This window comes from Lithobates pipiens, unplaced genomic scaffold, assembly GCF_037356315.1.
Source record: "Lithobates pipiens isolate NorthernLeopardFrog02 unplaced genomic scaffold, aLitPip1_a1.2 Scaffold_19, whole genome shotgun sequence".
Taxonomy (NCBI): domain Eukaryota; kingdom Metazoa; phylum Chordata; class Amphibia; order Anura; family Ranidae; genus Lithobates; species Lithobates pipiens.
This window is the reverse complement of record NW_027507764.1, coordinates 519,562,338-519,572,024: the sequence shown is the minus strand read 5'-3', so window position 1 is coordinate 519,572,024 and position 9,687 is coordinate 519,562,338. Positions and strand designations below refer to the sequence as shown.

At 46.8% G+C, this 9,687-nt stretch overlaps 7 pseudogenes; all 7 read left to right on the top strand.

Moving 5' to 3' along the window:
- Positions 1 to 5,000: 5,000 nt before the first annotated feature.
- Positions 5,001 to 5,119, top strand: LOC143999080 (5S ribosomal RNA; annotated as a pseudogene).
- Positions 5,120 to 5,812: 693 nt separating this feature from the next.
- LOC143999159 (5S ribosomal RNA) lies at positions 5,813 to 5,931 on the top strand (annotated as a pseudogene).
- A 240-nt stretch (positions 5,932 to 6,171) lies between these two features.
- On the top strand, positions 6,172 to 6,290 carry LOC143998810 (5S ribosomal RNA; annotated as a pseudogene).
- A 102-nt stretch (positions 6,291 to 6,392) lies between these two features.
- Positions 6,393 to 6,511, top strand: LOC143998815 (5S ribosomal RNA; annotated as a pseudogene).
- Positions 6,512 to 6,883: 372 nt separating this feature from the next.
- LOC143999479 (5S ribosomal RNA) lies at positions 6,884 to 7,002 on the top strand (annotated as a pseudogene).
- Positions 7,003 to 8,193: 1,191 nt separating this feature from the next.
- On the top strand, positions 8,194 to 8,312 carry LOC143998763 (5S ribosomal RNA; annotated as a pseudogene).
- Positions 8,313 to 8,734: 422 nt separating this feature from the next.
- Positions 8,735 to 8,853, top strand: LOC143999158 (5S ribosomal RNA; annotated as a pseudogene).
- The last annotated feature ends 834 nt before the right edge of the window (positions 8,854 to 9,687 follow it).

The window sequence follows — 9,687 nt, the reverse complement described above, 5'->3', positions numbered from 1 at the left end:
AGTCAGCCTCACAGGATGAGTCAGTGCCCCTGTCAGGATTTGCAGCCTCTCCTAATATTTCAGCCCCGGTATACATCATTGAGGACTCCCTTAGGGCTACATTGGAGGGTTTTGAAGGGAGAATCATGAATTTTATTTCAGCTTCCCTGAAAGATAGCAGGAAAAGGGGTAGATCCCCTCCCTCTGCTGAGATTCCTCTTTCAGATGACACTTCTGACAATGAGGAGAGATCCCTATCTTGGGACAGGGATCTTGAGCAGTCGGATGAATCAGAGAAAGAGGAGAGAGTCCCCTCCTCCCTGGCACTCAGAAAACAGGTGCAGTATTATACTGAATTGGTGCATACCACATTCAGAATGCCTGCTGCTGAGATCGCTACGTCCTCTGTTTCTTCCCTGGGAGTCAGGAAAATCCCACAACCTGCCTTTTCCTTTCCAATTAATCCCTTAATGGATAAATTGTTGTATGAGGATTGGGGACATCCTGATAAACTGTTTGCTCCTCCTAAAAGGTTTTCTATGCTTTAGCCTTTGGAGGAAAGTTTCACCAAGAAATGGGGGGTCCCATCTGTTGATGCGGCTGTTTCTTGCATGAATAGAAACTTGACCTGTCCTTTTGATAATGCTCAGGCATTTAAAGATCCAACTGATAAGAAGCTGGAAACATTATTAAAAGCCTCCTTTTCCATGACTGGCACTGTAGTGAAACTTACAGTCGCAGCTGTGGGGTTGTGTCAGTTCCTCAAGGAACAGGTTAAGCAGATGCTTGGCCTCCTTCCCAATGAGGAAGTGGAGAATTATGCAGAAATACCTCAAATTCTGTGTTTCATGATTGATGCGATTTTGGATTCTGTCCAACAAGCATCTCGTTTGTCTCTCCTGTTGGTACACATGCGAAGGGCCCTATGGCTAAAGAATTGGGCAGCTGAGCTATCATGCAAGAAGCATTTGATTGGGTTCCCGTTTAAAGGGGAACGTTTATTTGGAGAAGAATTAGAAAAATTCGTCCAAAAAATTTCAGGGGGTAAATCTACTCTCCTTCCAGTCAAAAGGAGCAAACGTCCATCATTTAGGCGTGCTCTCTCTCCCGGAGCATCAAGCTCTAAGCAGTGGCGACGGCCTTCTCAACCCCCCTCTACAGGAAAGGCTCAAGGTCGGGCCCAGGGGCAGAAGAAATCCTGGGGGCAAAAGCCTGCCAAGCAGAGCCTGAAAGCTTCCTTGTGAAGGGGTGCCCCCGCTCGGCCAAGTGGGGGGAAGGCTCTTGCAGTTTGCAGAAGCCTGGCGGGAAGAGATCCGGGATGAGTGGGTGGTCTCTTCGGTATCTCTGGGCTACAAGCTGGAGTTTCAGGAGATTCCACCTTCTTGCTTGCTAAGGTCAAGGATCCCCAGGGACTCAGTAAAGCAAAGACCGCTATTTCTGGCCTTAGATCACTTACTATCCCAGGGGGTGATAGTAGAAGTGAACCCAAAAGAACAGGGTTCAGGGTTTTACTCGAATCTCTTCACCGTTCCAAAGCCAAATGGTAGTGTCAGACCTATCCTGGATCTGAAGGATCTGAACCGTTTTTTACGCATCCGGTCCATCTGAATACAGTCAATTCGCACTGTGGTCTCCTCCCTGCAAGGGGGAGAGTTTATGGCATCAATAGACATCAAGGATGCATATCTCCATCTGCCAATTTTTCCCACACACCAAAAGAATCTAAGGTTTGCGGTAGAGCGGCGCCATTTTCAATTTGTGGCCTTGCCGTTCAGGCTAGCTACGGCCCCTCGAGTACAAATATTCTGGACCCTCTCTTGGCAAACCTAAGAGCTCAGGGTATAGCCGTCATGGCTTATCTAGACGATTTGCTTCTCATAGAGAAAACAGTAGCGCTCCTGAACCACAGTGTTACCAGAACGCTAGAACAGCTGGAACGCCTAGGTTGGATTATAAACCTAGAAAAGTCGTCCCTACAGCCTGCTACCAGGTTGGAATACCTGGGTATGGTTATCGACACTGCTCAGGGCAAGGTGTTTCTACCAAGGCCAAAAGCCTTGGCCATTGGGGATCTGGTGCGCCTAATTCTGGGCAGAAGATCTTCCCCCATTCGGTTGTGCATGAGACTCTTAGGGAAAATGGTCGCCTCCTTCGAGGCCGCTCCATTCGCCCAGTTCCACTCAAGGCCTCTGCAAAATTCATCCTTGCGGCTTGGAACAGGAAGCCCCAGTCCTTGGATCTTCCTATGCCTCTATCCCCAGGGAAACGCAAGAGTCTCGTCTAATGAGTCTAAGAGTCTCGTTACAAACCGAGAATTTGCTGAAAGGCAAAACTTTTCTTCCTCTTCCATGGAAGATTATTATGACAAATGGCAGCCTGACAGGCTGGGGAGCAGTGTTGGAAGAGATGTGCTCGCAGTGGAAATGGTCTGTGATCGAGAAGCTATTGCCCATAAATGTCTTGGAGATCCGGGCAGTTTATATGGCTCTCATAAACTGGTCTTTCAGACTACGGGGTCTCCCTGTTCGGGTTCAGTCCGACAATGCCACAGCAGTGGCCTATATCAATCACCAGGGTGGTACCAGGAGTCTGGTTGCGCAAAAAGAGGTGAATCGCATACTTGTCTCGGCAGAAAGGCATGGAACATGCCTTTTTGCAGTCTTCATTCCAGGAGTGGAAAATTGGCAGGCAGATTTTCTGCGCCGCCAGCAGTTGTGCCTAGGAGAATGGGCTCTGCACCCCGACGTGTTTTGGAACATATGTCGCAGGTGGGGTACTCCAGACGTAGATCTGTTTGCGTCCAGGTTCAACAGAAAACTGGACAAATTCGTGTCAAGGACAAGAGATACACTCGCTCAGGGGTCGGATGCTCTGACAGTTCCCTGGGATCAGTACAATTTGATTTATGCCTTCCCCCCTGTGCCCGCTTCTGTCGCGGTTCCTGGGAAGAGTCTAGAGGGAAACAAAGTCACTTCTTTTGGTAGCCCCGGCTTGGCCCAGGCGACCGTGGTACGCAGAGATCATGAAGTTGGCAGTAGGCAGGCCGTGGATCCTCCCTCTCTGGCCAGATCTGCTCTCACAGGGTCCAATTTACCATCCTGCTTTACACAGTCTGAATTTGACGGTTTGGCTGCAGAGACCCACATTCTGAGAGACCGTGGGCTTTCGGGGCCATTCCTTTCTACTCTGGTCAATGCCAGAAAGCCGGCCTCCAGGCTTATTTACTACAAAATCTGGAGGGCATATGTTTCCTGTTGTGAACTCAGGGAATGTCATCCTAGAAAGTATGTCATTAGCAGGATCTTGGCCTTCCTCCAGTCAGGCCTAGAAATGAATTTGGCCGTAAGCACTATCAAGGTGCATATTTCGGCCTTGTCAGTGTTTTTTCAGAAACCACTTGCATCACATTCCCTGGTGCGGGCTTTCATCCAGGGGGCTATGCGGATAAGGCCGCCAGTCAAACCTCCGGTATGCCCATGGGATCTGAATTTGGTTCTCTCAGCTTTGCAGGGGCAACCTTTTGAACCTTTGCATCAGGCTTTGTTAGTTCTTTTGACTAAAAAATTGGTTTTCTTGGTAGCCATATCCATGGCTAGAAGAGTGTCAGAAATAGCAGCTCTCTCCAGTAAAGAACCGTATCTAATTATTCATAAGGACCTGGTGGTAATGCGTCCCAACAGGTCCTTTCTGCCTAAGGTGGTTTCAGGATTCCATTTGAATCAAGATGTAAGCCTACCATCCTTTTTTCCGGACCCACAGTCCGCAGAAGAAGAATCTTTGCACACTTTGGATGTGGTAAGGGCAATCAGTATCTATCTTCAGGCAACTGCTCAGATAAGGAAAACTGGTTGCTTATTTATTTTGCCGAAAGGCCCTAGGAAGGGCCAGGCGGCATCAAAATCCACTCTCTCAAATCCCATTGTACGATGCAAAATGGAAACCGTGGTCTATCTTTAGACTCCTACATTAACTGTGCTGGTCTCTCCTCTCTCTTTACTTTGCTATCCTGTTATTTCCTCTTCTTTTCTTTATCTTTGGGTGCTCCCCCCCTCTTTTTTCTTTTTTTCCTCCTTTTGTCTCTTTCAGTTCTTCAGAAATATTCTGTTCTTTTTGAACCATGTGGTATCTTTTATCTCATATGTTAATACTCATGTTATCCATGCGGATTTCACAGTTCCTTTTTTGTTTGTATTGCCATATTCACTCAATTTTGATCATATGTTATGCTCACTATGTTATCTGCGTCTTTTGTTCTGTATGTTTAGACATGCTCTACCACTGTGTATTTCTGATTCTGTTTATTATTTCCTAATAAATACTTTTGAAAACAAAAAAAAAAATCCACTCTCTCAAGGTGGATTAGACAGATTATTTCTCAGGCCTATAGTGTTAAAGGGAAGATCCCTCCTTTTCAAGTGAGAGCGCAATCAACTAGGGCTGTAAGTGCTTCTTGGGCAGTGCATCACCAGGCCTCCCTGGCTCAGATCTGTAAGGCTGCAACTTGGTCATCAGTCCACACATTCACCAGATTCTATCAGGTGGATGTCAGAGGGCAAGAGGATATCGCCTTTGGGCGCAGTGTACTGCAGGCTGCAGTTTAGGTCCTCCGGTCCTTGGCGGTCTATATATTATGATCTGTGTCTCCCTCCCCTCAATCTGAGCATCTTTTCTTGAGAGTACATCACGGGACACAGGGCTCCCACCCCTCTTGGGTTTTACATGGTTTCCTATTGCTTTGCTACAAAACTGAGGTGCCCCCCATATGGGAGGGGTTATATAGGGGAGGAATTGTCCTTAATTTGGGGTTAACCAGTGTCCAATCACCAGAGGTGCCTATATAACCCACTATGTAATGAAGCTCCTGTGTCCCATGATGTACTCTCAAGAAAAGGATTTTACAGGTAAGCTGTATATAAAAATCCTATTTTTTATGTTGTTGGCGTTGACCTGTTTTCTTTCGCTTGTTTCCCAAGATGACCATCTTGGCGTTTGTCAAGAGGGTGAGAGTGCCCAAAGAAAGTGCCTACGGCCAAATCACCCTGAAAGTGCCCGATCTTGTCTGATCTCGGGGGCTAAGCATTGTCGGGCCTGATTAGTAACTGGAAGGGAGACTGACTGGGAATACCAGGTGCCGTAGGCTTCTTTTTATGTTGTTGGCGTTGACATGTTTTTTTTTCCGCTTGTTTCCCAAGGTGACCATCTTGGCATTTGTCAAGAGGGCTGAGAGAGCCCAAAGAAATCTCCTATGGCCACATCACCCTGAAAGTGCCCGATCTTATCTGATCTCAGAGGCTAAGCAGGGTCCGTCCTGGATAGTACCTAATTACAGGTGCCGTAGGAATCTTTTTATATTGTTGGCTTTGACCTGTTTTTTTTTCACTTGTTTCCCAAGGTGACTATTTTAGCATCTGTCAAGAGTTTTGAGTATGTCCCGAAGCGTTCGCCTAAGGCCCCATCACCCTGAAAGAGCCCGATCTCAGAGGCTGAGAAGGGTCAGGGTCAGATGGGAGACCGCCAGGGTCTATGTTGTTGGCGTTGACCTGTTTTTTTTCACTTTTTTCCCAAGATGACCATCTTGGCATTTGTTAAGAGGGTTGAGAGTGTCTGAATAGAACACCTATGGCCACATCACCCTGAAAGCGCACAATCTCATCTGATCTCAGAGGCCTAGCAGTGTACGGCCTGGTTAATACCTGTATGGGAGGCCATCTGTGAATACCAGGTGCCGTAGGCTTCTTTTTATGTTGTTGGTGTTGACCTGTTTATTTTTGCTTGTTTCCCAAGGTGACCATCTTGGCGTTTAACAAGAGGGTCGAGAGTGCCCAAAGAGATCACCTACGGCCCCATCACCCTGAAAGCACCCGATCTTGTCTGATCTCGGAGGCTAAGCAGTGTCAGGCCTGGTTAATACCAGGATGGGAGAACGTCTGGGAATAACAGGTGCCGTAGGGGAGATGGCGGAGATGGCGTTGGAATACCAGGTGCCGTATTCCTCTTTTTATGTTGTTGACATTGAACTGTCTTTTTTCGCAAGGTTGGGCCTTGCTAGTACCTGGATTGGAGACCACCTGGGAATACTAGGTGCTGTAGGCTTCTTTTTATGTTGTTGGTGTTGACCTGTTTATTTTTGCTTGTTTCCCAAGGTGACCATCTTGGCGTTTAACAAGAGGGTCGAGAGTGCCTAAAGAGATCACCTACGGCCCCATCACCCTGAAAGCACCCGATCTTGTCTGATCTCGGAGGCTAAGCAGTGTCAGGCCTGGTTAATACCAGGATGGGAGAACGTCTGGGAATAACAGGTGCCGTAGGCTTCTTTTTATGTTATTGGCCTTGACCTGGTGTTTTTTTTCACTTGTTTCCCAAGGTGACCATCTTGGCATTTGGCAAGAGGGTTGAGAGTGCCCGAAGAGATCACCTACGGCCCCATCACCCTGAAAGCGCCCAATCTTGTCTGATCTCGGAGGCTAAACAGTGTCGGGCCTGGTTAGTACCTGGATGGGAGACCGCCTGGGAACACCAGGTGCCAAAGGCTTCTTTTTATGTTGTTGGCTTTGACCTGTTTTTTTTCGCTTGTTTCTGAAGGCGACCATCTTGGCGTTTGTCAAGAGGGTTGGGCGTGTCTTGAAGAGAACGCTTACGGCCACATCACCCTGAAAGCACCCGATCTCATCTGATTTCAGAGGCTAAGCAGTGTCAGGCCTGGTTTGTACTTGGATGGGAGACTGCCTGGAAAGACCATAGAAGGATCTGGCCTGGTTAGTGTCTTGATTGGGAGATCACCTGGGAATACCGGATACCGTAGGCTTCTTTTTATGTTGTTGGCTTTGACCTGGTTTTTTTAGCTTGTTTCCCAAGGTGAGCATCTTGGCCTTTGTCAAGAGGCTTCAGAGTGCCCAAAGAGAGTGCCTACGACCAAATCACCCTGAGAGAGCCCAATCTCATCTGATCTCGTGGGCTAAGCAGCGATGGGCCTGGTTAGTACCTGGGTGGGAGACAGCCTGGGAATACCAGGTGCTGTAGGCTTCTCATTATGTTGTCGGCGTTGACCTGTTTTTTTTCCCTTTTTTCCCAAGGTGACCATCTTGGCATTTGTCAAGAGGGTTGAGAGTGCACAAAGAAATTGCCTACGGGCATAACACCCTGAAAGCGCCCAATCTCGTCTGGTCTCAGAGGCTATGCAGGGTTGGGCCTGATTTGTACCTGGATGGGAGACCACCTGGGTTTTCCACATGCCGCAGGCTTCTTTTTATGTTGTTGGTGTTGACCTGTTTTTTTTCGCTTGTTTCCCAAAGTGATCACCTTGGCATTTGTCAAGAGGGTTGAGAGTGCCTAAATAGATCGCTTACAGCAGCATCACCCTGAAAGCACCATATCTCTTCTGATCTCGGAGGCTAAGAAGGGTTGGGCCTAGTTAGTACTTGAATGGGAGACGGCCTTGGAATACCAGGTGCCGTATTCTTCTTTTCATGTTAGTGGCATTAACCTGTTTTTTTCCGCTTGTTTCCCAGGGTGACTATCTTGGCATTTTTCAAGAGGGATGACAGTGCCCAAAGAGATTGCCTATGGGCACATCACCCTGAAAGCACCCAATCTCCTCTGATCTCAGAGGCTAGAAAGGGTCACGCTTGGTAATACCTGGATGGGAGACCACCTGGGAATACTAGGTGCTGTAGGCTTCTTTTTATGTTGTTGGCGTTGACTTGATTTTTTGTTTGCTTCCCAAGGTGACCATCTTGGCGTTTGTCAAGAGGGTTGAACGTGCCTGAAAAAAATCTACTATGACTGCATCACCCTGAAAGAGCCCAATCTCATTTGATCTCAGAGGCTAAGCAGGGTTGGGACCTGGTTAGTACCTGGATGGGAGACCGCCTGGGATTTCTCAATGCCATAGGCTTTTTTTTTAAGTTGTTGGCATTGACTTCGTTTTTTTTTGCTTGTTTCCCAAGGTGACCATCTTGGCGTTTGTCAAGAGGGTTGAAAGTGCCTGAAGGGATTGCCTACGGGCACATCACCCTCAAAGCACCTGATCTCGTTTGATGTTGGAGGCTAAGAAGAGTCTGGCCTTGTTAGTACGTGGATGGGAGACTGCCTGGGAATACCAGGTGTCGTAGGCTTCTTTTTATGTTGTTGGCGTTGACCTGTTTTTTTTTAGCTTGTTTCCCAAGGTCACCATCTTGGTGTTTGTCAAGAGGGTTGAGAGTGCCTGAAGAGATTGCCTATGGCCACATCACTCTGAAAGCACCCAATCTTGTCTGATCTTGGAGGCTAAGAAGAGTCAGGCCTGGTTAGTACCTGGATGGGAGACCACCTGGGAATACCAGTTATTGTAAGCTTCTTTTTATGTTGTTGGCGTTGATTCGTTTTTTTTTTTTCCGCTTGTCTCTCAAGGTGACCATCTTGGCATTTGTCAAGAGGGTTGAGAGTGCACAAAGAGATCGCTTACAGCAGCATCACCCTGAAAGAGCCCTATCTCTTCTCATCTCTGAGGCTAAGAAGGGTTGGGCCTAGTTAGAACCTGTATGGGAGATGGCGTTGGAATACCAGGTGCCGTATTCTTCTTTTTATGTTGTTGACATTGAACTGTCTTTTTTCGCAAGGTTGGGCCTTGCTAGTACCTGGATTGGAGACCACCTGGGAATACTAGGTGCTGTAGGCTTCTTTTTATGTTGTTGGTGTTGACCTGTTTATTTTTGCTTGTTTCCCAAGGTGACCATCTTGGCGTTTAACAAGAGGGTCGAGAGTGCCCAAAGAGATCACCTACGGCCCCATCACCCTGAAAGCACCCGATCTTGTCTGATCTCGGAGGCTAAGCAGTGTCAGGCCTGGTTAATACCAGGATGGGAGAACGTCTGGGAATAACAGGTGCCGTAGGGGAGATGGCGGAGATGGCGTTGGAATACCAGGTGCCGTATTCTTCTTTTTATGTTGTTGACATTGAACTGTCTTTTTTCGCAAGGTTGGGCCTTGCTAGTGTCAAGATATGAAGACATATGCAACACATATCTGTATATAGTCTAGAGTTCCCCTTCAATATATGAAAGTATTTCTTTTTATAAAATGTTTCTCAATTCTTGGGTACTTCTGATATTGCAACACATATCCTGTTATTCACTTATATCTTTTTACAATGTTCAGCCAAGTGACATGATAACACAATATTTCCCCGAAATGATTGTTTCCAAATGTTATTACGAAGTTTTCCCGTAATTAATATCTAAATTGCCAAATTGTCAGAATGACCTTTAAATTTGTTATTGTGTTATTGTATTAGCGCCAAAATGACCATTTGAAATATGAAACAGATTATCCAGGAATGTATTGCGTAGTTTCTATTCTGGTTGGTTGCCAGTCATAAACTGTAATGTGATCATCCTTTCATAAAAAGCTGTGTACCCTGTCATAATCATCACTCCTCATTTTGCCAGGAGTGGTCCTCTGTATGGAGATTTTCTGAGTAAACATATATTCAGACCGAATGCAATCTTCGAATGTCTTTTATTACAAGGCTGTACTTAACATTTGGTGACCCTACAACGTTCTTGTTATCTGCTTCTCCACCACCGGCTCTCAACCCGCAACAGGAGGGACAACAAAGAGGCCTCAGGTGAGAAAATTTTTATTTCTCATTATTATAAAGTACTGTCTTTCTGTGCGGTTTTGAGGAGCCGGGTGAGGCTTGTGGAATACAGAAGGTAACACGTTCCTTTT